Consider the following 6,095-nt stretch of genomic DNA (forward strand, 5'->3'; position numbering starts at 1 on the left):
AAGATATTTGGCTAAAACTTGGTAGAATACCTATATCATGGGCATGCCTTCAATAACGTATTTTTTTCGAAAAGTCAAAAACTTTTGGAATGAAAGACAAAAATATATTTTTTTTTATAAAGTTATGATTTTCATTTTTTTTTTAATTTTTGAAATCCGAGATAGCAGTTTCATGGCACAGTGTATTATGAGTCCCCTAATGAAAATAAATTTGATAAACTGTAAAAAAAAACTGAGCTTTTGAGAGCGATTGCCGTAGTTCAATGTTTTGCGTTGAAATCGTACGAACATGACGACATGCTGACGTGATTCCCGGCCGACCTATGGCAGCTACGAAGCTCACATTCAGATACAAGATGTCAAATTGATGAAGGTGAAGGTATTGCAAGTTTCGCGCTGATAAGTCTAGTGGTTTAGAAGTTATTGCAGTAAAACGAGACAGGGGCTATAAACAGCCCCCCGGCGTAGGGCGCGGGTTAACCCTCGCCCTGGCAGGGCATTTTTCATAACGCGGCCTGCCAAGGAGGGTCGATGTGCCCCCCCCCCCCGGCGTCTCGAAACTAAGCGTCGTATAGCTTGGCAACAAAGACCAGTCGATTTCTCTCAACGAGTAATCGCGATTGGTGGTATATTTGTTTGACCGTAGGTCAATATTTGACCAAGTTATGGCAGGTAAAACGTCAAATTTCGGGGAAAAGCTAAAATTTTCCAAATAACTAATCCAATATTGGCGAATATATGAAAGATAGCGACATGAAACTTTAACGACCGTGTTTCTTAACGAATTGGCAACAAAATGATGTAGGTATAGGTAGTTGAATGCATTTCAGTCAGTACTGGCGTGACGTATTCCCCGGGAACACGGGAGGTCACACCCGCCGCCGGCGAGGACGGTCGCGAATATCCGGAGCTTTCCAACTAACCAAGTCAACATTGGCGCATCTATGAAAGATAGAGACTTGCAACTTTGAAGAGCGTATTCCTCAGTCAATTAGCTGCAAAATGACATATCGTTGACTGAATTTGCTCTTTGACTGACGCTACGTATCCCCGCCAGGTCACATCCGCCTGCTTGGTGAAAACCGGGAGTTTGCAACTAATGGAGCCGATACTGGTGTATCTATGATAGAAAGCGGCATGTATTTTTTTACGATCATGTTCCTCAGACTCATCGACTAACGGGCTCCGCCACTGGTGGGTCAACGGGGTCCGCCCCTCCCAATAATTTACCGATTCCCCCCCCATTGAATTATAACGGGCAGGTCAAGAAATTGACCTGACCTTAGGTCATTGATATACAAATTCCGAGAAATCAGGGTGTTTCACTAAAAGTGTCAAAAAGTAAATGCTTATTAAAGATATATAAAATACGCAAAGCACGTAGTTGCGCACGTAGCTATGTTGCAAATTTTTGGACATTTATGCTTTGGCCACTCAAGATATATTTTACACTCTGCACTCATGCGGAGCGAGGGCAGGTGGCCAAAGTTACTAGTCGTTTTTGTTCCTTATGCAGAACAAGAACAGGTTATTTACACCGCAACAGGAGGGGTAGATTACACTTACATTTGGTGCTATTAGAAACATTGAAACCGTACGCCGACTTTTCAAGAAACGTTTCACTCTCTCACCTCGCTACGACCCAAATTATAAAAGTTTGACAGGGCTTCTTGAGAGGTTTAACCCTCGCACGACCAGGCCATTTCTCATAACACGAACGACCAGGGGGGGGGGGGGGTTGTTACGACCCCCCCCTGGCGTTTCGAAACGGAAGGTCGTAGAGCTTAGCGGAAAAAACCAACGGATTGCTATCAACGAGATCTCGCGATTGGTGGTATATTTTTTGGTCCTAGGTCAACATTTGACCTACTTATGACCGATCAAAGGTCAAATTTTCCGAAAAAATCAAACTTTTTCAACTTTCCGCGGCGATTGCGGCAAAACGTTGGAAGATATCGACTTGAAACCTTCACTATCGTGTTCCTTGATCAATTCTCTATCGTTTGGTATGTATTTCGTTTCCCTAGCTCTAAAAATGGCGCGTTGGGAGCGCCGGAAGTCGGCAAGGTCACAGTCGGCGGCAGAAATTCGAAAAATCAAAATTTAAATTTTTGAAATCTGATTGTATTTTTGGATTTGGGAGGTCCACTTGCTCCCTATAGAAGCTAATATTGCTGCATATTCCCATTGAGGTGACAAGAATTAGCAAAATAGTGGTTCGGGCGCTTTTCAAAAATAGTACCGGACGCTGTTCCTCTTGTGACGTCATAGCTCCGTGACCTGACCTGACCCGGTCAATTTTCTTGCACCACACGGTAGCCAATGCTTGCCCCAACATGCATGGGAAGTTTCATCATGATCCATCAAACAATGTGGGTATCACCGGCAGAAAACCTAGGGATTCGGCGCACACGTTTGGTAACTGTCGGCCGGAGGCTGTACCTCTTATGACGTCATAACTCCGTGACCTGACATGACCCGATCAATTTTTTTTCGGCAAAAGATGCGCAAAGGTTGCCCCAGAGGGTATTGAAAATTTCAGCCCGCTACGACAAGCCGTTTAGCGTGCACTTCGAAAAAACCTCAGGGGGGGGGGGGGGGTTGATACAACTAGGCGTTCTAGGGTTAAAAGGGTTCCTTTGATGCCGGTTCCAGTCCAAAAAAGGCGGGTCGCCCCCACCTCTCGGCGGAAATCGTTGAAAAGGTCAGGGTCTTTTTTAGGGCCTTTTAAGATAAAAAGAAGCTTATTTCAAAATCAGAAATAGCCAAGCCCCCAAGTTATCAAAACAACCACTGTAACGGCTGTAGCCACCAAGAACTGGCTGGACCAGAAGTTCCCGGGCCGAATAATCAGCTGCCTCACCGCCCGCCCCTGGTCAGCGCGAGGCCCCGATCTGTTACGCTTTACTTCTGGTTTTGGTCAGTAGCTCTCGCAGAGCTGAGGAAGACTCAAGTCGCATCACTTTGGGAGCTGAAGAGCACAATGCAAGGCTTTGCCGACAGTCTGGACGCTGAAGATGAAAACGGGCTGTGAGGCACCTCCGAACACGTGCCGAAACGGTGCATCAAAAGAAGGGGTGGATATGTGGAATAGGTTTGAGTGACGGTGATATCATTTTTATATGTTTATCCCTCGCATGTGTAGGGGGGGGGTCGGATGGACCCCCCCCCCATGGTTTTTCGCGAATAACTCGCGTAAAAAGCGGCCGATCGCGACGAAACTTTCAGTACCCTCACATTGATCAATTTTACACCTACCCTGAAAATTTCATGACCCTGACCCAAATGACCTTTGACCTGTGACCTCTTTTCCGAGACCATGTTTGGCCGGAATCGCGATTCTGCGTATGTCGGCTCGCATTAGCCGCGCGTTTGCAAGCTTTTCGTGGTTTCAAACGTTCAAACATGTGATTTGATGTTGCTTCCATGCATTAGGGTGTGTTTCAAGGTCACCTGAAGGTCAGGTCAGGTCATTGACCTTTGGTGACCTCGGGTGACCTCGGTTCACTTTTTCGAGCTGTACATGTTTCTAGGCTAGTTTTTGGAGCTGAATTCGAATTTAGCAACCATTTGAACATTTACAAAGTAGTTTTGGTGCCTTCGTAACATGTTGCGAAGCTGTCAGAGGCGGTTGACACGTACGTACATACTACGAATACCCGTCACGACGCCTACTGGTTGACCTGACCTGACCTGACCCGACCTGGTCTAAATGCTTAAAGACATCATCTGTGATCAAAACTAACACGATATTCGTGATCAGCACCCCGAAAAACCCCTCAGCAGCCACACTTTACGACTTTCTAACAGGTCCCGATTTTCCCGACTTTAGAAGGTCAACCAATGACCTAGGACCTTAAAATTGGGTATCATCGGCTTCCTCTTGTCACGGGCAACACGCTCGTTTTTTCCGCGAAGCTCTAGCTCGATCAGGGGCCAAACGGCAAGAGGGGGGGTCCAACCGACCCCCCTACACATTAGAAGCTGGCAAACGCCGCACACATGCGAGGGTTAAATGTCCAACAATCGCGGATGGAATGATGTGCAAGTGTCCATAGAAAACATTGTTATTATGTGCATTAGGACCTTTTACTTTTTGACACTTTTAGTGAAACACCCTGTAGGTACAAGTTGTAGCTACCAATGACCTCATTACCTCATTACATCCTGCAACTTTCAAAGGACCCCTCATCTACTGTTACTCTGACACGGTGACAAATTTGCAAAGAAGTGATTTGAGGTCGGGTCATTCGGAGTGACCTGGTGACCTCACCTTGAAAGTTAGGAGGTTTAAAATTGCACACAATGTGTAAAATGGATAGGAAATAGTCATGCTAAATTTCGCGGCGCTATGCCCCGCGGTTTTTCCGCTATTTACGAAAAACTCGGCAGTGGGCGGATATCCACCCCCCCCCCCCCCCCCCCGTCAGTGCGCGGGTTTATGTTTTATATGCAGAGCACCGTTCGTCTACGTCGGCCCGTGTAAATTCAGCGTAATTGTGAGCTCACTGGGGACGGGCGGCGACCATCTCTACGGTCTCGTCAGTTGTGCGCCGGGGCCGCGGCGGCCGGCAGCGGAGTGCTAGCCTAACTGACATAGTCGGACTACCCATTCCCGTGCGGTCATTGAGAGAGAAATAACAGTGTCATTGTGTATTTCTAGCTATAACAATAAGCTAGCTTGTGAGTGAAGTGCTGCATGCTGGTCGTCGTGTTAGAGCGGCACTCAAAACCGAGTCTGTGCTCTGAAACGGAGCGACAACGGAGGAGCTGCATGGAAACTATCCAGTTTTGTCGGAGTACTGAGAGGTCGGTATGTAGCTTTCAACTGGCTTCTTGTCGTGTTAACCCTCGCCGGACCTATTGGTTTTCTACATACGCGCCGACCGAGGGGGGGGGGGGGGTACGACCCCCCCCCCCTCGCCGTTTCGCCCCTGGTGGAGCTAGCGCGTCGCGAAAAAAACGAGCGTGTGCGCCGTTACGAGTTGCAGAGATTGGTACCCGATTTTAAGGTCCTAGGTCAACCGGTGACCTCTGAGGTCAGGTCAAGTGCCCCAGGGTACGGTTCAGTTTTTGGTGAATAACTTCGCAAAAAACGGCCACAGAGCCGCGATTTTGGCAGCATCGTGTTCGCCTTGCTCAGGCGCGTCGAATGATATACTTTTTGTTCGGGTCAGGTCAACTTAGGGTGTTGACCTCAGGTCAAGGTCAGGTCAGCACCCCCAGGTCACGAAGTTGGTCGTAAGAGGTCATGTCGCATATCATTCGATTTGGCAGGTCTTCCTGAGTCCATTGGTGGCTTTCTCGACTCGCTAGCTCAATTTTATCGGGAGTTATTGACGAAAAACTAATATGACCTTGATGACGTCATAAAAGACGTCACGAAAGGTCAACATTGCAAAAGTGACGCATCTAACCTTGCAAGGAGTGCATCAAATCACGATTCTGTGTGCTTGAGATTGTTGAAGATCGTTCCCGGCGCCAGAATAGCAGTTTGAATTTATCCCTATTGACTTATAATGGTGAGGTCACGAAAACGACCTGACCTCATATGACCTTTAGGAAAAATCCGAGATATACAAGTTGTGAGACTCATAATGGATACTAGATCCTGCAAGTTTCATTTCCCTGTGACATCTCCTCTGGCAGTGAGGGCGTTGCGAAGTTGCGACATCTGAAGACCGTGCAGAGGTTCACTTATGACGTCATAGGTCAGTGACCTGACCTGACCCAAACATGCGATTGGTGTCAAAAGATGCGGCTTGGATCAAAAGTCAGGTATGCCAAGTTTCAGCTCTCTATCGCCAGCGTGTTCGGAGCTATCGCGAAAAACCCTATGGGGGGGCGGCACCCGCCCCCCCTCGGCCGGCGAGGGCGCGCCGGCACATGGAGGGGGGTTGATGCTACCCACCCCCTTTAAGGTTTTTCGCAAATAACTCGCGTAAAAAGCGGCTGATCGCGGCGAAACTTTTAGTACCCTCGCGTTGATCAATTTTCCCCTACCCTATAGAATTCATGACCCTAACCCAAATAACCTTTGACCTGTGACCTACTTTTCTAGACCATGTTTGGCCGGGCCGGAATCGCGATTCGGC

Source organism: Amphibalanus amphitrite, unplaced genomic scaffold, assembly GCF_019059575.1.
Source record: "Amphibalanus amphitrite isolate SeventyFive unplaced genomic scaffold, NRLGWU_Aamphi_draft 001710F_arrow, whole genome shotgun sequence".
Classification (NCBI taxonomy): domain Eukaryota; kingdom Metazoa; phylum Arthropoda; class Thecostraca; order Balanomorpha; family Balanidae; genus Amphibalanus; species Amphibalanus amphitrite.